The sequence below is a fragment of the Saccopteryx bilineata genome, chromosome 1 (genome assembly GCF_036850765.1).
Source record: "Saccopteryx bilineata isolate mSacBil1 chromosome 1, mSacBil1_pri_phased_curated, whole genome shotgun sequence".
In the NCBI taxonomy this organism is placed as follows: domain Eukaryota; kingdom Metazoa; phylum Chordata; class Mammalia; order Chiroptera; family Emballonuridae; genus Saccopteryx; species Saccopteryx bilineata.
The window spans coordinates 124,291,992-124,317,175 of record NC_089490.1 but is presented as its reverse complement, the minus strand read 5'-3'; the positions used below and the strand labels follow the sequence as shown (position 1 = coordinate 124,317,175).

General features: G+C 36.4%; 1 protein-coding gene and 1 non-coding gene across 6 annotated transcripts in view; both read left to right on the top strand.

Moving 5' to 3' along the window:
- Nucleotides 1–25,184, top strand: part of SOX5 (SRY-box transcription factor 5) — a 1,095,444-nt gene that overhangs the window by 137,357 nt on the left and 932,903 nt on the right. The gene's annotated exons all lie outside the window — the stretch shown is intronic.
- TRNAA-UGC (transfer RNA alanine (anticodon UGC)) lies at nucleotides 21,332–21,407 on the top strand. The gene has a single exon. It is a non-coding gene; the product is annotated as a tRNA-Ala (tRNA).

The following is a 25,184-nucleotide window of genomic DNA, read 5'->3' as shown; positions in this document are numbered from 1 at the left end:
AGGAAGTGGAATATTAATTGCCAGATCATTTACCTTAACTCCCGCCTCTCTAGCCAGCCATCAGTAGCTTGCTTTGAATAGTTGAAGTTTACTTCCTGGTTAAAGAGAAAAACTCCTTTCTTGGATACCAAACAATGGCTAGAACTTGCATAATAAAATGAAGACTTTAGCATCAGTGAATTATTTAATAGATTTAATGATAGAGTTACCTTTCAAGTATCATGGTTCTTAATGAACTTGTTGCTGAGCTGGGAAGCATACAAGCTTCACAGTCAGGAAGGTCTGAATTCCAACACCAACTTTGTCACTTACTAGTTCTATGATCTTTGGCATTTTGAATAATCTCTCTGGCCTTCTGTTTTATCATCTGAGATGTAGATTTATATAGAGAGCTAGATAGATGAACACTGTCTGGTCTACAGTAGACGATCAACTTTGATGAAATCTTTCTTTAAAAATACTAAGAAAAGTTTTTGCTTTATATTTGCTCCTCTATGGGATAGGGAATATATTTTGACCATCCCTTCTGCAGTGAAGTTGAATTTTGGTTATATTCTTATTTGGAAAAGTAAAACTTAATTATAAAAAGTTCAGATATAAAGAGACCTCAGATATAATCAGTTCAGTGCTCTGCTTATAAAGATGAGTAGATTTGAGGCTCAGAAATAAGCTGATTAAATAGCAGATCCTAGTAGGATCATAGTCGACCCCATGGTCACAGGCTTGAACCTAAAGGTCACTGGCTTGAAGCCTAGGTCACTGGCTTGAGCTCAAGGTCACTAGCTTGAGCAAAGGCATCACTCACTCTGCTGTAGCCACCCCCTCCCCCGGTCAAGGCACATATGAGCAAGCAATCAATGAACAACTAAAGAGCCGCAGTGAAGAATTGATGCTTCTCATCTCTCTCCCTTTCTGTCTGTCTGTCCCTGTCTATCCCTCTCTTTGACTCTGTCTCTGTCCAAAACAAAACAAAATAGACCTTAGACTCTACCATCTTGTCCAATAACTTTGTATAATTAATAAAGTTATTATTGATGGCTGACAAAGAAGATAAACTTTAAGAAATTTTACTGTATGAATGGTCCTTGAATGTAAGTTATATACAAAATTCTCCTGTGAAATCCAAATGAAAATCCAAGTCTTGGAAATGTAGTTGCTAAATACATCAATGAAGAGAATACAATAAAGAGAGAAAATGATCTTTTATCTCCTAGCACTGTGACCTTTGAAATGAAGCACAATTGTCCTCATCAAAAAATTATAGCTGCATATATATGTATGTAGTACTTTTTTTCTGTTTTACCTCATAGAATAGATATTTGTTTTAATTTTATTGACAATCAAGTTTCATTCATTTTACCTATTAAATACACACATACTCATAAATATATATGTGCATTAGAATTTCCTTTAATATAATTTTGTTGCAGTTAAATTTTTATACTAGTTTTTGAAAACATACCTTCTTGTCTTAGTGGTAATAAAAGTGTGGATTTACCACTTTATATAACTGCGTTTTGAAAGCTTTATAGTTCTTTAGAGACAGACTTTCTAGAAGCCTTTCTAGTCAGCAAACACCCAAGATTAATAACATGAATGATTTGATGATTTTGGCATCTTGCAAAAATTATGCATTAGGTTTTCTTTAAAGAGACATAACCTGCATTTTCCACTTTCAGTTATTTAACTTTTAGGTCATGTTTCAAATAGATTCTTGGTGTGTACTTAACATTGCCCCTCCAAAATTTACAAAAATGATTTGATGAATGATGATAATGTAAATTTTAGAGTAAAACACATGGTATAAAAAGAAAACAAAACTGATATTAATGGATTTGTCTTTCTGGGGTAACATTGATTTTTCTTTTAAAAATTTGAATTTCATATTAGTGAAAATTGGGTAACTAGCAATTAGGTTTACTTGGGCTAACTTATAGAATAGGTAAAAATGCTAATAACAAATGTATGGTGTCCGTGCTTCATTATGATACTTGTCTGCTTTTTTGAGTTGCCATTTGTCAGTGTGTGTGTGTGTGTGTGTGTGTGTGTAACCTGTTGTGCTGGATGTTATTCTGATGATCCTTTAGATTTTTTCCTTATTTAATAAAATAAAAATAATTTAGAGGTTGACTAATAAGAAAACATTCCTGTATTTAACTGTCTTAGACATTTTAAAGAACATGTTAAATGATTTACAAAAAATTCCTCATCTTAATAATTCAGATTTCAAAGGGGACAACTTTATCTCCATGTAAAATTCATATATATGTGTATGTATGTATATATGTATATATCATGTTCCAAGACAATAGCTAACTAAGAAAGCAACAACTAGTGAATAAATTCTTGTAATTACTTTTGTAGAAGCTCTTCTTTTACATATCTTTTCCACCCCATCCCATTTGAAAATGTTAAAATCAATTAATTTAAGTTTTGAGTATTCAGTAAATGTTGAGGTCTATTCTAACATGAAAAGTAAGTAACATCTTTTTCATTACATGGCACGTACTCACCCAACAGTTTTACACAGACTAACTCAATTATTCTTCAAAACCGTGTAAATAAAGCACAGAAGGTTATTTATCTCGTCCAATCACACAGTTAGTAAATGGTAGCATTGGTATTTGAACCCACGCAGCCTGGCTCCAGAAATCCCACCCCCATATACACTATTAACCAGTTCACTGCACTGTTTCCAAGTTGCAAAATATTTTTAGAATGATAGCTTCTTTATTTACTTATAAGAACAATGAGAGGATGGGCTAATAAGTTTCTTAAAGGAAGGAGTTAAATAGACTTTCAATTTTTTCCAGGTCTAGTTGATCCTCACCTTGAAATCACTGCTCTTTTGTCTGTCATGTCTCATTGCCACATTGATTTCAGAAGAGCAGCAATTAAAGGATTGTGAACTTTCCCAAGTTGTGCAGATTGGTCAGGATGGTCACCACTATATGTTCTTGTGTAAAATTGGTTTTTGCATCTTCTTTGATAATAGGTGTCAGTGTAGTTAACAGAGGATTTGTGTTAAGATGTATAATATAGACAGTTAAAATATATAATCAGCTAGTCACAGCTTCCACTCCCCAACCCTCACAATAGCTGAAAGATTAATTTTAACTTTCTCAAAAAAATCTGGAATATAATAGATTTTTGGAAGGTTTCTCAAGCACACACCTCTGCTGTTTGTTTCCTAGTCTGTGATCAAAATTTCTTAAGTCAGCAGCAAAGCTCTGAAAAATCAATATTTAGGCTCTTAGACTCCTGAAAGGGGAGAGTTTTCTACCTTTTTAATTTGCCCTCTGATGTTTTCTAGTTTGCTTGTCCTAGCTTTTCTTAAGATAGGAAATGAAGGAAAGTTTTATCAACCCCCAGTGAATAATTCCACCATTGTGGATTTCTGCCTATTAGTCTTTTACTGTTACATACATTTGCACCTCATATATTTTGCTCTAAAACCAGAATATCTAAGATGATTCTGTGGTTGAAAAAGATCTCAAAGAGATGGAAGATGGATTTAATGTTGCCATTTTAAGATAATGCTATAAATAGAATGGCAGCTGTCGTCAATGCATAGCAGATATATAGTACATATGCTGAATAGAAACAGATAAATGATTACATTCAATTAATTCTCATGAAAAGTAGAATTTTAGCCATGGACGCAGTCATTGAATTTCTAGCTACAGTTCACTTATTCTTCACCCTCATGTGATGAAATTTCATGCTTTGAGGGTGACTCAAGAAGGGAGAAATTTGCTATTATATCTTCAACTAGGTTTAAAGCAATCTGTAATATTTTAATTATTTGCCTTTATCCCCCCACTTTTTATCCTCCCCCCCTTTTAAATCTGGTAGGCATTTCAAATCTACAAACATTCTTAGAACACCTATTATGTATAAGACACTTTTCTTGGTGTGGTGAGAGAACAAGAAATGAACTATTTCTTTGTGTGTGTGTGCATGTGTGTGTGTGTGTGTGCATGTGAGACAAAGACAAAGAGAGGCTGAGAAAGGGACAGATGGGACAGACAGACAGGAAGGGAGAGAGATGAGAAGCATCAATTCTTCATTGCAGCCCCTTAGTTTCTCATTGACTGCTTTCTCTTATGTGCCTTGATGGGGCAGGGGTGAGGGAGCTCCAGCAGAGCAAGTGACCCATTGCTCAAGCCAGCGACCATGGGCTCAAGCTGGTGAGCCTTGCTCAAACCAGATGAGCCCACACTCAAGCTGGCGACCTCGGGGTTTTGAACCTGGGTCCTCTGCGTCCCAGTCCGACGCTCTATCCACTGAGCCACCTCTTGGTCAGGCAGAAACGAACTATTTCTTATATAAAAAAGCCATAAGAAGAAATTTTCCATGCAAGTTAGAATGTAACAATTTCTATAAGTGAATTCTGACATATCTTTAATTCAATAACAGTTGAATATTTGTAAAACGACACCTCTGCTTTGCGTATACTGCTAGCAGTTACCATGGATAGCAAGATGAATTAAGCCCAACCCTTGAGAAACTTTCCTCAGGGAAATTGGCGTGTAAACTAATAATTATATTCAGTCATTGAATATATAGTTTAAACATTCAGAAGAAGCAGAGGAAGGGAAGATGAATCTCCTGGAAGGCATTGGGTAGGGCAAGGAATAGGTAATTAATGACCAGGATTTTTAGGCATGAATGGAAAGTTAGTAGGTAAATAATGAGGGATGAAGGCAACAAATAGAAGAAGGAGAGGGCATTACAGTAAAGGGAAGGGAATATCGTGCTCAGTGATAAGGCAGCGTGAGACTTTGTGGTTTATTGGAAACTGAATTGTCTGGGGTTGCCCTCATCCCATACATCTCTCTGCACTGTGGGAGGATGCCTGAAGTGTTTAGCAAAGACAGAGCATTACTAGAGTTCAGGCCAGAAGTAAAGTAAGTTGTATATGAAATCTTTGTTTTTATGACAGCAACTTATATGCTTTCTTTGGAAGACAGACCTGGTTTTGAATCCTGGCTTTGGAACTTATTCTGTAATCTTAAACAATTTTCTAACTCTCCCAGACTTCAATTTTTTAACAGTAAATGGCTGTTCTGATATTTAATATAATATCAATACATTGTCTGATCTCTAGTGTAAAATTACCTAGTGTTTAATTATTGCTCCTTGGTTTTTGTTTTTGGTTTTTTTGGGGTGACCATCTTTTTGGTAGTGTTTCTCACTGAGGGATAAAAACAAACTACACTCAATCAACATACTATAACCTGGGATTTAAATATGTGGGACAGGAAATAGAAAGAATTCTGGAATGGGAGTTTGGAGACCTGAATTCTAATTCTTCCTTAACCGTAAAGTGAGACTGGTGATCTTGACTCAAAGTGTGCCCTGTGAGTTTATTCTTCACTGAGGGGGATTGGGGTGGTACTGCATGACTGACTCATGTCCTTGTTGCTATGAGTAGTAACTGAGGAGCAGACAAGTGGCTTGAAAAAAATTAACCATACAACTTAATTCCAGTAAAGGCTTACTAAGTCAGAAATTTGCTAAAATATTTTCTGTTTGGGGAGGGGTGATGGTCTTCCAGCTGCTAAACTCATTTTAAAAAAATGGTGGTTACTCATTGTTGTAAAAAATGACAAAATGCAGTATCTATAAAATTCATTAGTCAAGCAGAGGGGTGTTTGGCTAGTCTTGATATTTTCTTCAAAGATCAAGAATGGGAATTGTGAGGTGCATCTTGATGGTCTGTGTGTGCGATGGTGAGATTGTAGTGAGGTGGCTCTCAGGAGCATCTACTACCTGGTGAGATTCTGTGCACCATAACATGTAAAAATGCCAGTGAAGCAAGTTAATGATTGATGAAGTTTACATCTTGAGAAAATTTAGTTGGTGTTGACTAAGGAACATAGTGCTTCTTTCTAAAAATTGTCATACTCGTGAATAATGAGTGTTCATTCACAAAGTCCAGAGAAATTAACATCCTGAAGAATATGTAGTAAGTCTTCAGTCAAGGAGTGTTAACTCTGGATTCTAAACCATAGCCCTTTGATATTACTTCCTCTCATGACAAAATCTAACTGCTATTTTCACTGTACATTAATTTTGATACCATTTTGGAGTAATAGCACATATGACTGTGTAGTCTCTTAATGTAGACAGTGCTATCTCTCTCCTTTGTACAGTATTGTCCTTGCTTTGTTTCCACCGTTAATCTGGTAACCAGCCACTTACTGCACTGATCATCTTGTAATTAAAACTGTAAAAGTCTATAGCAAGTAAACCTAAGGTAGGCAGATGTCTTCCCACTATGTCAACTGTCTTGGATGTTGGGTTTTGTGTGTGGTTTTCTGTTTATGTGTGGGGTTTTTTTGTTTGTTTGTTTGTTTGTTTTTGGTTCTACATTGTGGTCTGGGAGAAAAATAAAAACACTAAAGAGCCCAGATTACAATTTGAAATTTAACAGATTGTATTTGCTGACACTTTCAAAGTTGCCTGAGACCACAATTCATTATGGAAGCATCTTTTGTGGAGCATGAAGTGAAAGAGGAGGGAAACCATGGTGTTAGGAAGACTATCGAGGTTGTTACAGTAAGTTGTCAGTAGCTGTGTCTGGGCTTTTAATCTTTTGGTGGACTTTCTCTTAGAGAGTGGGGAGCCAGAAATGCCCCCAAGATACTGGTTGCTTCTGCTTTTTCTCATAGCAGCCTGAGGAAAAAAGCGCTTGTTTGAACACTAATATATTCCCAAAAAAACAACAATTAATGGCAAGATTTTTTTAAAAGAAAATTACATTAAAGATGAATGAAGGTATATTGAAATAATTATGTTTTAAGGTGCGTAACATTAAAAGATATTGAATAGAATATTGACTGTTTTGTAGAAATAGCAATAATGAGATTCCAGTCACCTAATCTTACAATAATTGGGTTATTACTATGCAAATGAAGGTATTACTTTTAAAAAGTAAGGAAGCAAGACAGATCCTTGAGGCAGTTCTTTATCTGTTCTCAAAGCTATGCTGTCAATTCTCCTTGGACTGAAGATCCTTTTCTAAACAATTTGGACATGCTTATTTCAATATTTGCCCTAAAATTCCACTATAATATTTTTTAGCTGCTACAGGTAGCAGATTGGTGACTGGTGATTTTATATTTTTTAGCTCTTTATGGAACCCAAAGGAATAATTAAACTGTATAATTATTGCTTACTGTCTCTCTCTTTTCTTTAATGTAATGTGAATATTCTTGCCAAAAATGCATGCTCGAGCTCTTATCTCCACTTCCCATGCAGCTCTATCACTGTTCTGTAGTGTCAGATGGTACCTGCACATCTCAAAAGCCACCAGGTTATTTGGGCTAGCAGACCTCCTAGGACACCTTTGTGACTGACGACGAGACTTCATTAATCCTCAGTCCTACTCAAATCAATAGTCCATACATTGCCGTGATCACCACATCTATTTCAGCTCCAATGGCACCCATCAAATGAATAGAACCGTTAGGGACAATTGCCATTTTAGTTCATGACCCAGGTAAATACCTGTGTGTTCAGCAGGAAATGGTATTTCAAATTGTTGATTGCTGAGGCTTTAGGTAAGGCGATTATGTTTACTGGGAATGTGGTATGATTTTTACACATTGCTTGCTGTATGGAATGCTGTCTGTATAAAGAAAGATACTAAGTTCCACTTTACAAATTCTCTTGTAGTTCTACATAGAAAAGGCATCAAATCAAAAGTCTTGGAATTTGTCTTACTGAAATCTCACAATGGACATTTTATAGTTTCAACACTCTTTGATACCATATACCAGATTAATCAGAGCTAGTAGATTGGAAGGAGCAATGAAAGACAAATTTGATTTACTAAGTATTTTTGGTACCAAGGATTAGGAGGTCAAGAAAATATAAGCCTTATCAGTTTGTTTCAAAATCAGTTGAGACTTGAGAGATTTTATAAATGTCATCAACAGTGGCTTTTTACCTTATGTCCTTCCATAGTTCTTAAGGTGGAACTAGGCTCTGAGTGGCTACTACATGTTATACTTATACCATTCTCTGTTCAGTAGAGAAATCATAGAATTAATTTCTCTTTGTGTGAGTAGAGATTTATTATTTCATTGATATTAGGATGCTTTATCAAATACAGTTGACATTTTTAAACAATTCACAATTCTGCAGATATTAATTCTAATTTCTTACATTTCTATATTTTAACTAGTGTAATTTGGTTGATTTCAATAAATCTATATGTGAGTAGTTTTATTAGATCTCTGTGGAAAGTATTTCTGAGAAAAATGTAGAATTCTAGCATATCATTTGGTTTAGAATAAGTTATGCTGCTGTTATAAACAATCCTAAAATCTCACTTACAAGCTCTATTGTGAATTTGGGTGGTTCAGCAGATCAACTATCTTTCACATGCTTGTTTAGCTTTCCAGACTTTGAATTCATTGAATCTCCATATATGCCTCTTTCCCAGGCTGGGGAAGAGAGGGCTGGAGTGCTGAGTACTAGCAATTAAATATTTTATTACCAAAGTGACAAACAGTACTTCTTGTGGTTCTTCTAATTACATGGTCACTCCTAATTTCATTGGGGTGGAAAATAGATAAGAGAACTAGATATTAATTAATATCAGTAATACTGGTTATATCCAGAATTGATTTATTCTACTTATTGAGGATACCTTTGAAATGTGAAATACCACTCATGATGTATAGTGGAACTATAGCAAGAAGTGTGATAAATGATTTTCATTAAAAACAATAGCATTTTCTTTCTATTCATTAATACACCCACTTGTCTAGATGTTCATGGACCTTGCTATTCTTGGGTTTTAAGGAACAGATACCTTGACTAAGGTCACTGTGCAGTCAATCTTTACAGATGGGGTTATAGTGAGCTTTTAAATTGTAGCTGCAACCAATGCGTGATAATGATAAACATCGCAGAAGAATATTCATTGTCCAGGTTTGATAAGGGTTGGTGACATTAAGTTCAGTTTACAATTTCTCAGGTTGGAAAAAATTCAATTTGCAGAATAAGAAAACATTAAAATCAGTATATTCTCTCAGTCATTCTGATAGAATCTACAAAGAAAAGAGCACACTTTTAGTGTAATGAATGCCCTTTTATCTCTTTAAACAAAAAGGAATACTTACCGCTAGTAGGTGTTTGTCCAGTAACAAAAAGTTTGTATCCTGTTTAACTTCTTTGCACAGTAAACAAGAGAACTGGGATATGTTTGACAATGAAGGAAGGCGGAGGGTGTATTTTTATCACTTAAGTGTAACAACTTCCTGTCATCTCAGAAAGTATTCAAGTAATTGCTTTAAATATCATCATGAAATCATGAATTTAAGGAATATTTGATGAGTTTGATCTATTACAATTCTTACCTCTTTTTGAAGCTCATGTTGCCTCATCTTTGACCAATGGAAACCTTTCAGGCAGCTCCTGACTACACTTTGACAGCACTGTGGTATCTGTGAGAGCTCTGTTGGGATCCAGCATGTCAGGATGTGTTAGGTCCATGTTGTACATACCCTGTCCTGATCCACTTATCCAAAACACCTTGTTTGTGGAAAACGAGGTGTGCTCATTGCTACTGGATCAGTCCCTATTTATAGGCCTAAATAGACAGTGCCATTTTATATGCTTAGAAATTTCATCTTCAGTATTCAAGTATTATTAGGAGGTATTACATTTCATGTCAAAGTAAAGGAAGGCATTTAAAATCATTTTAATGTATATAAGGTATATCAGAAACATTACTAATATTTTTAAAGAACCATATTTCAGCCACAGAAGAGTGTCATCTAGCTATCACCATAAGGTTTACATTTTAACATGTTTCTTTTCTTTCTTTATTTTTTAATCATTTGAGAGGCAGGGAGGTGGAGAGACAGACTTCCACATGTTTTCCAACTGGGATCCACCCAGCAACCCCCTATCTAGGGCTGATGTTCTGCCCCTCTGGGGCTGCTGCTCCGTTGCTTGGCAACCAAGTCATTTTGGCAGCTGAAGTGAAGCCATGGAGCCACCCTGAGCACTCAGGGCCCACTTGCTCATTTGAGCCATGACTGTGGGAGAAGAGAGGGGAGGTGGGGAAGCAGACAGTTGTTTCTCCTGTGTAACCTGACCAGAAATCAAACCTGGGACTTCTACCCACTGGCTGATGCTCTACCACTGAGCCAACCAGCCAGGGCCAAAATGTTTCTGATATAAGAATTTCTTTGGCTTAATATTGTGAGCAAAGCTTTTTTCAAGTTTGTATTTATAGCTGGCTCTCTTTTGGTTAGTAGTGATCAAATCTGCTACAAGTTACTGTCTCGACAGCCTCTTATGCATTGAGTTCTACTTTTATTTTTTAGCATGATTGCTTTATCTTGATCACTATTTACCAATATTTATCTGCTATAGTAATTTCTTCAGAAGTTGTCATATATATTACTTACACATTTCTTTAGTTAAACATTTAAAGTTATTTTTTTAAAAATAAGGGAATAAACACTAGCAGAATTATCATTTTACCAAACTGATATAGCCTGTATCATAGTTAGCTGAAATGGTTAATTGCACTCCTGTAGATTACAACCCAGTGCATCATTTGGCAATGAAACAGAATGTCACAGTCAATAATAATTGCTTCTTCAGAAAACACTTTTGGCTGAGCCTCATCTATAAAGGACCCTTTACACTAATATGACCCCAGAATAAAATGTCCATACTTATAGCAGCTGTGTAGGAGAAAAGAAGAAGGGTGGAGCTGTGGGTTCTAAAGGTTTTGCATTTATTAGAACTCTGTTTAGGTATAATTTTGGAATGCTTTGTTTGAAAAAAATGCCTCGACCGGTCTAGGTGACTGACAATTGACTACTTCACCTACTAGAGGATGGTATTTGCTTATCTGAAATGGATCACCTAGACTGTGTTTTCAAGTACATCTGGATCCTCTATTCCATGTGTTTACCTGTCTGTAATCCACTTTTTGTGGTCTTCTGGAGACACTAAGACTTACCAGAGGGCCATGAGATTAGATATATTATTGAATGTAACCGTTAACAAATGATACAAAAATATTGGGTCACTAGAGTATTTTAATAAGAAATTAGGGTAGTTTTTGAAAAAAAAAATTCAACCAGATTTACTCATAAAGAAATAATATCTCAAATAGCTAGATGTGAGAGATAGGATAGGTTATTGGGCTGACTTTGTTCTGTGCTTTCAGCATCTTCTCTCTGCAGTTCATAACCCCATCTGTCAGCTTTATTCTTTGTTGCAAGTAGGTGGTATCTGCAGATCTGTAGTTCCAGCTTTGATAACTATAGAGTTTGAGGAAGAGACCTTTGAGGGGTTCTCTCTTAACAATGAGGAAATATTTTCCCAGAAGCAAATCTCACTCATGTTTTGTTGGTCTATATGGCATCATAAGCCCATTCCTGGATCCAAACACACTTCTGTTTATCAATTGGTGAAGTCCTGGGTTCACCAACCAATCACTGCAACAAGGATGAAATTGTCATGATCATCTTAAATTTAGCAGGACCTACATCAGAGGTTGGGTTCACTCCCTCAAACTACACAGCTCCTACATGCTGAGGAAGGGATATTTAGGAGAAAACTACAGTATCTATTACATTATGCCTTACAGTTTATTTGTGTATATATTCAATATATATATTATATATTATATATATTTGTATTATATATATAATCATTTGTTTCGCTTTAGAGCATCAGTGAAATAATGAGCAATTATAGTTGGAGTAAAAAAATAGAAAAAAACTGTATTAATGTATTCAATATCTAAAGATGTGTGATATGGTAATAAAAATCAAACTATTTCTCTAATTTTTATTATTTTTAAAATTTCACTGAGTGTGAATTGAATGAGCAACCTAATGTCATTGCTTTGTACCTCTAGATGAATTCATTGGAAACCAACTTTTGTGAAATGTGATTAAATGTTCCCTTAAGAGCTGTCATCTGCACTGAACAATTTATTCCAGCCATTCTGGAATGGCTTCTCCTTGCAGACACACCGTCATAGGTCAGAGTGTCCTGGGCTCTCACACCACCACCATGTTTTTCTAGACTCTTCCCTGGAATGGTGTTTTCTCTTCCCTCTAACTGCCCTGATCTTGCCTGTTCCTCAAAACTCATAAAATATTATGTCTATGAAGCTTTTTGGTGACAAGCCTGCCTCAAGATGTTTTCTCTCTCTTCTTTCCTTTGATGACTTAAAGTGCTATTTTTTATTCAGTTCATTCGTTGTTCAATCATCTGCCTTTTAAAACTTTTTCTATTCTATGTTTTTGAGCTATTATTAACATTTTTCAATTATTGATTATAAACTTCTTAAAAATAAATATTTTGTATATTTTTGTGAGTCCCATGAAAAAAAATCTTTTTTTTTTCCTTTCATATCATCATCTTGGAAAGGGAAGTTTAAAGAATCTCTCATTCTGGGCATAAAAATAGCTCATAAATTTTAAAAAAAATTATTAAGCATTTGCTATATGCCCAACAGAGTAACAATTGCTTTATGGGTATTCTCTTATTTCTTCCTCACATACACACAAGAATCTCCATGTAGTAGGTTAGACAAAAACCTGTCTCAAATGAGTTGAAGCCAGAAAGGGAGTATAGTGGTACTCTAACAGAAAATAGAGTTTAAGGTCACAGGGTATCTCCAGGCATCCATCTCTTACTCTGTTGTCCCATGTCTAAGCTTTGCTTTCTTCAGGTTTGAATGGTCCTCAGTAACTTGAATCACAAAGAGATGAGGGAGGGAGGGAAAGAAGAATGGAGGGCAGAGAGAGATAAAAAGAGAGAGAGATGGCAAAATATTTTTAGTAGTTGTTGGGGGGATGGAACTCCCCACATAGAACTGGTCAAAAAGTACTCAGGCCTTAGCAGTCATGCCTAAAGTTCAAGTGAGGGTATTGGCCAACCCCATTTGATCCATAAAGTCTGAGAATAAGGGAAGCATGTTTTCTGAATAAGATGCTGAATAATAATTACTCTGATAAGTAATATTTTTAATTTATAGATAAGACCCAGGTTTAGACATTAAGTAATTTATCCCCAATCACCCTGATAGATTCAACTCAGCATAAACTCCAGAGTTTATGTTAATAACTGCTTTGCTATAATTAGAGCATTTTTGTTAAACTATTTGAGTATCAATGCTCAAAATAAAAATAGCCTGTATACTGTATAGACCTTATTTATGTATCTCCAGTAGCAGTCCTCTTCAGACACTCAGTGCCTCTCCTTCCTCGTGTACTCTCAGCTCTTTTACCAAATCGGGACAGGAATGCTTACCTGAAATCATTACATGCTAGTGCAGTGACTAGATTTGCTTTCCTAAGGCTGTGTTTCAGTCACCATGTTACTTTATTCAGATCCATCTCCTTTGAGAACTTTCACAGCTTTCTGTGGCTCTGAAGACAGGCTATTTGACAAAGAGATTTCAGATGTTTTCAGCAGGGAGACATTTACTGAGGAGTGGCGGTCTGGCCACTGAAATCTGCCTGAGTTGCCTGCAGAGGGGACGGGGTGTAAGGTGGAGATTCAGAAGTATTCTACATGCGCTAGTCCAAGATCTGTCAGTTGAAAGACACATGACCAACACTGAGAAGAAAAGAAACAAAAACAAAACACAAAAACAAAAACCGGGCAGAATAAGCTATGGATGCTGAAGACCTGATTGTTAGAACCCCTGAGACGCTGTTATCTCTGGCTCCTTCCACAAATCAGAGGCTGCCCTGTTCCTGCGTGGACCTGCCAGCAGGCCCTGTTCTTCAGGTTCTTCAGCCCTCCCTCTCAGTGCCTGGGGAGACCACCCACCGCTTCCCTCAGCGCTGCTCCCCCCCCCTCCGCCCCTCCGTCTGACCCAAGGATTGCCAATGTCTAAGATGAGTTTTCTCTGATTTTTGACTTTATTATATGTTAGGTCTTATTTAATTATTTTGTATCTTAACACACCAAACATATGTTTTGTGGTAACAATCCCTTTCCTGACATTCTGGAATGCGTTCCTCATTTTACTTCTTCCTGTGCTAATGACTTTTCCAACTTTGAAGTAGTTAGATCACAGCTTCTTTATTAATAAGTTTTAATGACTTTGTTTTCTCCACATCATCTAACAAAGTACGTTGTAGCTATTGCTCAACAATATATTTAATTTGACTTAGCCCTCAGAGATAGGTTGAACTTTCCGTGACACTAATATGAGGACCAGGAAGGGTGTCCCATTTGTAGAGGTGGCCTGAATACTATTTTATTCTGCAGTTTCAGCTTGGGCCAAGAGCTGTAGGATAAGACAAAGTTTACCAGCCTAATCCACCAATTGGTATGTAGTTCTTACCATCTTTATCCATTCAGTCTTTAATATGTCAGTGGAAGGGTTAATTTGTGAGGTTTTGTTTTCAGAACATAGAATTTGGTGGGGGGGGTGGTTCATGATTTTTGCTTCTAATTAGGAATAATGGCTTTGTGTTGTAAAAAGCATTACAATATTAAATGTTAGTTTATCCAAACAAGATATCAGTTATCAAACAGTTTGCATTTAACATATGATGGTACTGTGGCTGGAAAAGGGAATGAGTCTTTTCATGTTGAAATGTGACCCATAAACAATGCAAAATGGATTTATAGATTATCATCTTATTAGCAGTTCATGCTCTATAAGGTATTTGGTCTGCTCATTTCTGATTTTTAACTGGTAAAGTATAATTTCATCTCCAGTTCATGACCATCAGCATAGGGGCATAGCTAATTTACATTTTAATGTTATAAACCACAAAGTCTTTTCCAAATTAGCAAGGGGGGCATTTACATAGCAAACTAGTGAAATATGTCATGAGCTTTCATTAGCTGTTTTAGTTTTAGCTGCCACTTTGGGGGTTTTCCACTTTTTTTTCTTTGCCATCCCCTCATCAGGAGGCAAACAAACAGAATTTGCAATGGCTCTGCAAATACATCTGAGATCACTGCCCTAAGTCTGTGGGTATTTGGAGAGAAATTCTGAAGAGGAGACAAAGGTGAGGGAAAATGCACTGTTGACAGGAGAGTTTCATAGGCCTGGGCAAGAGCACAACGTGAACATGTGAAGACACATTTTGCAACTTTCCTCTCCTCTTGTAAAAAGAAAGGTCCTGGGAGTGTGTCAGTTCTGTCTGGTTAAAGAGTTGGGTACAATGGCAGCTGTAGAACTCTGTTTTTCTTTCTGAGTCAGATCTGTCCCTGTTGGAGTGTCTAGCACCTTCTCTCTTTCTTGTCCTCCTCATCACATGGGGTACCACTGGCTGAGAGGAAGGAAGACGGCCCTCTCTATTCATACTGCTAGCTGTGCTGTCATCTGGCCAGCACACTGAGCTGGAATGGAAGGGCACGGGAATTCTCACTTTGGAGAAGAGCATTAACACATTCTCCCTCTGCTGGCATCAGGTCAAGGAGCCCAAGTTAGGTTGTGAACCAAGTTGTTCCCTGGAGTAAACATTAATATGTGTACTTGGCCAGGAGGTCAGCCATTAAAGGATGGCTTTTTTTTTTTTTTTTTTTAAGAAAGATCAGATATTTGTTCAAATTTAGAAAGCATCTAAGTGGAGGCAATTTGGACATTTAATCAAAACAGAATCTATTCTAAAAAGAATAGGAAGATCTCATTATGTATTCACAGATTTATGTATTTGTGTACTCAAGGATGATAATATTGGGATACCTTTCAGAGAAAAGAAATAAGTAAAAATTTAAAAAACTAATGGATTTGAGCTCATGTAAATAAAACTCTTATTTATAATTGTAATATCTAACTGTGAGTATAAATGGGAGATATAGAGCAAGAATTTTTCTACAATTTGGATCACAGAAGATTTGTAGCTGCAAGAGGAAGCCTGCCACTCAGGGCTACAAGCTAGAAATTTGATCTTTTATAAAATGAATCAGGAAGTACGAAAATAATTTGGGAATTGAGTATAGTACCTTTTGCACTCACTCAAAGGTTTTTTACATCTAAAGTGAGTAAAAATTGCATAATGTTAAAAATATCTCAATGCCCTTCAAATTTGCCACCCTGTGGTAACCTGAATAGATGGGGAAGAACTCATTGATACACAATGTGAAAGGACATGCTAACTCTTAAAATTTCATTTTTGGAACCTCTTGTGGGCCAGTCTGCAATAATATCGATGTTTGAGCCATTTATTTGTTATCAATTGATACTTTTGGCAAGTGGGTGAGCTTACATCCTGGTGTCCTGGCTTGATTCCAGTATGGATGAGTGATGATATTCCATCTGCCATGTTCTTATTTTGCCTTCCTTAAGGAAATAAAGCATAGCTGCATTCTCAAGCAGATTGTTGGCATACTTTTGATAAAAATTAATATTTTTATTTCTCATTGTGTAGTTTAGTAACTTCAGACCTCAGTTCTAGACTTGCCTCTTTACTTACTTACCTGTGACCTTGAGCAAGGTAACTTCATCTCTCTAAAATGTATTTTCTCTAAAAGGTAAACAGGTCCAAGGAGGGTAGCTCAGTTGGTTAACTTGTCATCTCGATATGTTAAGGTTACGGGTTCAATACTCATTCAGGGCACAAACTAGAATCAACCAATAAATGCATAAATAAGTAGGAAAACAAATTGATCTTTCTCTTTTTTTTCTCTCTCTCTCTAAAATGAATCAATAAAAATATCTTTAGCCCTGGCAAGCTAACTCAGTTGGCTCAAGTGTCAACCTGAAACAGAAGGTGCTGGTTTGATCCACGGTCAGGGCACATACAAGACGGATGGTTGTTTCTGTCTTTCTCTCTCTCTTCCTTCTTCTCTCTTCACTTAAATTAATCAATAAAAATTTTTTTAAAAACTTTTAAAGGTGAACAATAAGCCTACTTATAATTTTAACAAATTATGAATTGTTGATAGTCCATATCCTTGATAAATAAAATAAATGGAAAAATTTGTACAGACTTCAAAGACTTTTCAGGTTACTATTCACTTGAATGCATCAGAAAACACATTTTTTTTTAGACATTATCTTTAATGTTTGTCTATCCAAAATAGTATATATCAAATGACAGAAATCTTTGTGCTTCACATCAGTCTGGTTTTTTTTGATTTCTTCCCTTAATACTCCAGGTTAATTTCTCACTTACGTTTTTGGTGGAGATAGGAATGCTTGTGTATGTAGTTCTAGATGAGCTTGGGGAGGAAAGAAGAATATCTCATATAGCTACATTTATTGTGATGTTATTTTTGGTTTACTCATCGTACCAATTTTCAGAAATATTCAGTAGGGCATGATTCATGACATACTTCACTTAAACTAATAAATTGATGACAGCATCAGACTATAAGAAATTATGTATATGTAATGTCATACTTGAAGCAGCCATTAAAAAAGCTATTCAAAGAGACACTCAAAAACACAGTAGATAAAGCAAAATTGAATTACAAAAAATAATGCACAAAGGTAGAGAAAAGAAAACTGAAATGAAAAATAGAAAATAAAAACAAAAAATAGCAGATTTAAACCCCTGAACATATAATTAATTATAAAAAAATGTAAGTGGTCTAAATACAACAATTAAAAGACATGTAGTCATAACATATTAGAAAATAGGACTCAATTATATGCTTTCTACAAGAAATTCTCTTCAATTATAATGTTATAGATAGGTTGTAGGTAAAATGATGCATGAAGATGTATTACGCAAGTATTAATAAAAAGAAAGCAGGAATTGCTAGATTATATCAGATACAGTAGACTTTGGAGCAAAGAAAATTACCAGCGACAGAGAAGAATATTATATATGATCAAAGAGTTGCTCCATCAAAAAGAATGGCAATTCTTAATGTGCATGCACTGAATTACTGAGCTGCAAAATACATGAAACAAAAAGTGACAGATTTAAAAAGAGACATAGGCCAGTTGACAAATACAGCTAAAGATTTCAACACCCCTATTCATCAGTTGCTAGAAAACTATATGCAAAGTCAGCAAGGATATAGAAAACTCCATATGTAGCCAACAGACTCTAGTTGACATTTCACTTAATAGCAACAGGACACACATTCTTTTCATGTGACCATGGAACATATACCAATCCTGGACCAGAAAACACATCTTTACAGATTTAAAACAAAGTATTATGGAATGCACTCTTTACCAGGGAATCAAATTAAAAACCAATAACAGAAAGATAACAGGAAAATCTTTGAACTCTTGGAAGCTAAGCAGCATACACTATAAATAATCCATGGGTCAAAAAGGAAGTCTCATGGGACACAAAAATGTACTGCACTGAGTGAAACAAAATACAACATTTAAATATGTGGATCACAGATAAAAAAGTGCTTAAGGAAAAGTCTATAGCATTAAATGAATACATTTGAAAAAGTCTCAAATCAATAATCAAAGCTCCTACTTTAAGAGCCTAGAGAAAATATAGCTGAATATACCCAAAGCAAGCAGAAGGAAATGATAATAAGACCAAAAGTCAATAACCTTGAAAAGAGAAAAACAATCAATTTTTAAAATCTGGTTATTTAAAAAGATCAATAAAATTGACAGACCTTTAGCAAGACTGACAAAGAAAAAAATAGAAAAGACACAAGTTACCAATATCAGGAATGAGAAAGTGTTTATCACTACAGACACTGTAGTGATACCCTGCAGGTATCAAAAGAGTAATATGGGAGTACTATAAACAACTCTACACACATAAATTTGACAATATAGATGAAATGAACCTATTCTTTAGAAAACACAAAGTACCACAATTCATCCAGTATTAAATAGATAATTTGAATAGCCTTATAACTATTAAGGAAATTAAATCTGTAATTTAAAAACTTCCAAAAATAAATACCAAGTCCCATATGGTTTTTCTAGAGAATTCTAACAAACATTTAAAGAAGTAGCACCAATTCTACACAAGCTAATACAGAAAACAATTTGTAATATGAAAGTAGTATTATCTAGATGCCAAAATCAAAGACCATATCAAAAAAGGGGAAGTAAAACTAGAGACCAATATCCTTCAAAAATACAGACACAAAAATTCTTAACAAATATCAATGCAATCTCCATCAAAATTCCAATGTCGTTTTTTAAAGAAACAGAACAAAAAATTACCAGGTATGTATAGAACCACAGAATACCCCAAATAGCCAAAGCCATACTGAAGAAAAAGAATGAAGCCAGAGATATCAAACTACTTGGCTTCAAATTATACTATAGAGCCACGATAATCAAAACAACATGGTATTGGCAGAAAAATAGACATACAGAACAATGGAACAGAATCCAGAGCCCAGAAATAAAACCACACATATATATATATAGACAAATTATCTTTGGCAAAGGAGCCAAAAACACAATGGAGAAAAGAAAGCCTCTTCAGTAAATGGTGCTGGGAAAATTGCAAAGTCACATGCAAAGGAATGAAATTTGACTACAATCTGTCCCCCTGCACAAAAGTTAATTCAAAATGGGTCAAAGACCTAAATATAAGCTCCAAAACAATAAATTACATGGAAGAAAACATAAGTACTAAGCTCATAAAACTTGGCTATAAAGAACAATTTATGAATTTGACCTAAATGTCAAGGGAAATAAAGGCAAACATAAATGAGTGGGACTATATCCAACTAAAAAGCTTCTGCACAGCAAAAGAAACTGACAACAAAACAAATAGGCAGCCAACTAAATAGGAGATGATATTTATAAACAACTCCAATAAGGGGTTAATATTCAAAATAGACAACTCACAAAGCTCAGCAACAAACAAGCAAACAATGCAATTAAAAATGGGGAGAGGACCTGAACAGACACTTCTTCCCAAGAGGACATATAAATGGCCAACAGGTATATGAAAATATGCTTATCTTCACTAGCTATTCGAGAAATGCAAATCAAAACTACAACGAGATACCACCTCACACCTGTTAGATTAGCTATTATCAACAAGACAGGTAATAAGTGTTGGAGAGGCTGTGGAGAAAAAGGAACCCTCATTCACTGCTGGTGGGAATGTAAAATAGTACAACCATTATGGAAGAAAGTATGGTGGTTCCTCAAAAAATTAAAAATAGAACTACCTTATGCCCCAGCAATCCCTCTACTGGGTATCTACTCCCCAAATTCAGAAACATTGGTATGTAAAGACACATGCAGCCCCATGTTCATCGCAGCATTATTCATAGTGGCCAAGATATGGAAACAACCAAAGTGTCCTCTGATAGAGGATTGGATAAAGAAAAGTGGTACAATAGAATACTACTCAGCCATGAGAAATAATGACATTTATGACAACATGATGGATCTTGAGAACAGTATACTGAGTGAAATAAGTAAATCATAAAAAGCTAAGAACTGTATGATTCCACACATAGGTGGAATATAAAACTGAGACTCATGGATATAGATAAAAGTGGTTACCAGGGGTAAGGAGCTGTTGGAGAGGGGAACCGAGGAGTGGGTGGGGGAAAGGGTATAGAGACAAATATGATGTGATGGTAAATTATTTGACTTTGGGAGATGGGAATACAACATAATCCACAGTTCAAATGCTATAGAAATGTTTACCTGAAACCTATGTATTCTTTTTTCTTTTCTTTTTTTGTGACAGAGACAGAGAGAGACTGAGAGAGGGACATATAGGGACAGACAGATAGGAAGGGAGAGAGATGAGAAGCATCAATTCTTTGTTGACGACACCTTAGTTGTTCGTTGATTGCTTTCTCATATGTGCCTTGACTAGGGGCTACAGCAGACTGAGGGACCCCTTGCTAAAGCCAGTGACCTTGAGCTCAAGCTGGTGAGCCTTGCTCAAACTAGATGAGCTCTTGCTCAAGCTGGCGACCTTGGGGTTTCAAACCTGGGTCCTCTGCTTCCCAGTTTGATGCTCTGTCCACTGTGCCACTGCTTGGTCAGGCGAAATCTATGTACTCTTATTGATCAATGTCACTCTGTTAACGTTAATTTTTCTAAATAAAATTTAAAATTAATAAAAATATATTAGCAAATAGAATTCAGCATTTATTATATATGCAATCATACACACACACACACACACACACACACACACACACTAGGACCAATTGAGGATTTATTTTAGGGATGAAAAACTGGTTCAACTCAGAAAAAACTATCAGTGTGATTACCCATGTTAACAGGTTAAAAAAAAATAGCACATAACCCTATTAATTCATACAGAAAAAAAAGAAACTATTTGACAAAATTCAATACCTCATTCATGATAAAGCAATCAGATAAAAAGAAACAGAGGCCTTCCCCAAATTGACATAGAGCATCCATAAAACACTACATAAAAATCTACAACTAGCCCTGGCCGGTTGGCTCAGTGGTAGAGTGTCGGCCTTGCGTGCAGAAGTCCCGGGTTCGATTCCCGGCCAGGGCACACAGGAGAAGCGCCCATCTGCTTCTCCACCCCTCCCCCTCTCCTTCCTCTCTGTCTCTCTCTTCCCCTCCCGCAGCCAAGGCTCCATTGGAGCAAAGATGGCCCGGGCGCTGGGGATGGCTCTGTGGCCTCTGCCCCAGGTGCTAGAGTGGCTCTGGTCGCAGCAGAGCGACACCCCGGAGGGGCAGAGCATCGCCCCCTGGTGGGTAGAGCATTGCCCCTGGTGGGCGTGCCGGGTGGATCCTGGTCGGGCGCATGCGGGAGTCTGTCTGACTGCCTCTCCCCGTTTCCAGCTTCAGAAAAATACAGAAAAAAAAAATCTACAACTAACATTACTATTAATGATGTAAGACTGAATTCTGTCCTCCCAGATCAGGAACAAGACCAAGAATGTCTACATTCAACGACAGTCTTATTCAATATACAGTGTGTCCGTAAAGTCATGGTACATTTTGACCGGTCACAGGAAAGCAACAAAAGATGATAGAAATGTGAAATCTGCACCAAATAAAAAGAAAACCTTCCCAGTTTCATACCTATTCAGTGCAGTTCAATGTGGGTTCACACACAGACTTTTTTAGGGCTCCTTAGGTAGCTATCCCTTAATAGCCTCTACAGTCTCGTCACTGACTCATAGCCTACCAGAACGGGGTTTCTCCACCAAACTGCTGGTTTCCTTCAACTGCTTATCCCATCGAGTAATGTTATTCCTATGTGGTGGTGCTTCATTATAAATGCGCCGATATTCATGTTGCACTTTGGTCACGGATTCAAATTTAGTGAGCCACAGAACACACTGTACTTTCCTCTGTACTGTCCACATCTCGACTGGCATGGCCGTGGGCTGCTCCGCTGTATACACGGTGTTACATCATCATCTGCACATGCGCACATGCTGCCACATCATCCTACAGAAACTGGGAGGGTTTTCCTTTTATTTGGTGCAGATTTCACATTTCTATAGTCTTTTGTTGCTTTCCTGTGACTGGTCAAAAGTGCACCATGACTTTACAGACACACTGTAGTGCTTTCTAGCTAGTGCAAAAGATAAGTTAATTAAAAGCATAGAGACAAAAAAGAAAGAAATCAAACTGTTCTTATTTGCAGATGACTTGATTACTTATAAAAAAAATTCCAAGGAACTTAAAAAAAAACTCACTAAACTAATAAGTGAGTTGAGCAAAGTAGTAGGATATAAGATAAACATGCAAAAATTAATTAAATATATTCTTATATAATAGCAATAAATACAGGATACCAAAAAATGTAAATATATTACCATCACTGGTCATTTTTCATTGACCATCACTGAAAAAATTCAATAGTTAGGTATAAAGTTAATAAAATGTATATATGACTTGTAGTATTATGAAAGCCACATGATACTGATGGAAAATATAAATGCATGTATATTTTTTAAACTATTTTATTTATTGATTTTAGCGAGAGAAAAAGGAACATTGATCTGGTCCTGTATGTGCCTTGATGGAGGAATGAACTGGGAACCTCAGTGGTTCGGGACAATGCTCCAACCAACCAAACTATCCAGTCAAGGCTAAATATATTATTTTAATGCACTGGAAGACTCACCATAGCAAAGTTTACTTCCCAAACTGATACACAATGTAACACAACTGGTATCAAAATTCTAGCAAGATCTTTTTGTAGATATAGGCAAAATTATTTTTAAAAAATATATGGAGCCCTGGCCGGTTGGCTCAGCAGTAGAGCGTCGGTCTAGAGTGCGGAGGACCCGGGTTCGATTCCGGCCAGGGCACACAGGAGAAGCACCCATTTGCTTCTCCACCCTTCCGCCGCGCCTTCCTCTCTGTCTCTCTCTTCCCCTCCCACAGCCAAGGCTCCATTGGAGCAAAGATGGCCCGGGCGCTGGGGATGACTCTGTGGCCTCTGCCTCAGGCGCTAGCGTGGCTCTGGTCGCAACATGGCCATGCACAGAATGGGCAGAGCATCACCCCCTGGTGGGCAGAGCTTCGCCCCATGGTGGGCGTGCCAGGTGGATCCTGGTCGGGCACATGCGGGAGTCTGTCTGACTGTTTCTCCCTGTTTCCAGCTTCAGAAAATGCAAAAAAAAAAAAAAAATATATATATATATATATATATATATATATATATATATATATGGAAAGGCAAAGAGATTTGAATCAAGAAATAAAATGGAAAGAATTAACCTACCTAATTTTAGTATTTATTCTATAGCTACATTAATTGAGAGTGTGATATTAGCAGAGGGATAGACACATATATCAATGCAATGGAACAGAGAACCCAGAAATTGACCCACACAAATATATCTGACTGATTTTTGACAAAGATGCAAAACTAATTTAAAAGAGCAAACAAAGCCTTTTCAGCACACAGTGTTGTAACAACTGGACATCCATAGGCAAAATATAAAATTACATAAGTGTTACTTTTTTATATAAAATTCAACTCAAAATATGTCATGAACTTAAATATAAAATAATGATATAAAACTTTTGTAAAAAAATAAAATATCACCCTAGTCAGCTGGTTCAGTGGTTGAGCATCAGCCTGCACAGAATAAGCGCCCATCTGCTTCTCCCCCTTTTTCCCTCTAACTTCTCTCTCTTTCTCTCCCTCTCCCTCTCCCCTTACCCCTCCAGCAGCCATGGCTTGATTGGAGCCAGTTGGCCCCAAGCACTGAGGATGGCTCCATTGCCTCTGCCTCAGGCAGTAAGAAGAGCTCAGTTGCTGAGCAATAGCGCAACACCCCAGATGGGCAGAGCATCACCTCTTAGTGGGCTTGCCAGGTGGATCCTAGTCAGGGCACATATGGGAGTCTGTCTCTTTTCCTCCCCTTCTCTCTATGAATAAAAAAAAGATAGAAAATCTTCAAGATCTTGGGTTAGGCAAAGCATTCTTATCATTATAGCAAAAGCATTATTCCTAAATGAAAAAAGAATGAGAAATTGGACTTGATAAAAATTGAAAACTTTATACAATTAAAAGTTTTATAAAAATTCAAAACTTTTTAAAAGGATGAAAAGATAAGCTACAGTCTGGGAGAAAATTATTTGCAAGCCATGTATCTGACAAAGACAAGTAGTATTATACACTCAAAGCTCCACAGTAAAAAAATAAATCCAATTAGAAAATGGACAAAATGCATGAGGAAACATATTCTGGGAGAGGATACTACAGATGTAAAATAAGCACAAGGTAAGATATTCGACACAATCAATTATTAGAAAACAGCAGAATGGCTAACATAAAACTTAGTGTAGCACCAAACTCTGACAAGGCTACGCAGAAAGTGGCGCACTCCAACAATGCTGGTGGGGATGTAAAATGGTGCAGCCATTCTGCAAAACAGTTTGTCAGGTTTCAAATGAAAACTTTACTTACTACTACCATAAAACCCAGCAGTTGCATTCCTGGGCATTTATCCCAGAAAAAGGAAAACTTATGTTCACAGAAAAACCTGTATGTGAATGTTTATAACAACTTTATTCATAATAACCCCAAACTGGAAATGTCACAGTGTCCTTCATTGAGTGAATGGTTAAATGTTTCATACCATAGAACACTATTCAGCATTAAAAATGACTGAATTATTGATGCATGCACCAGTCTAGATGCATATCCAGATACTTATGTTGAATGTGTGATTTTATTCATATAAGATTCTTGAAATGACAAAATTATAGAAATTTTGAATAGATGAACAGTTTTCAGCATTTTTAAAATTTCATGTTTCAATTACAGTTGTCCTTCAATATTATTTTGTATTGGTTT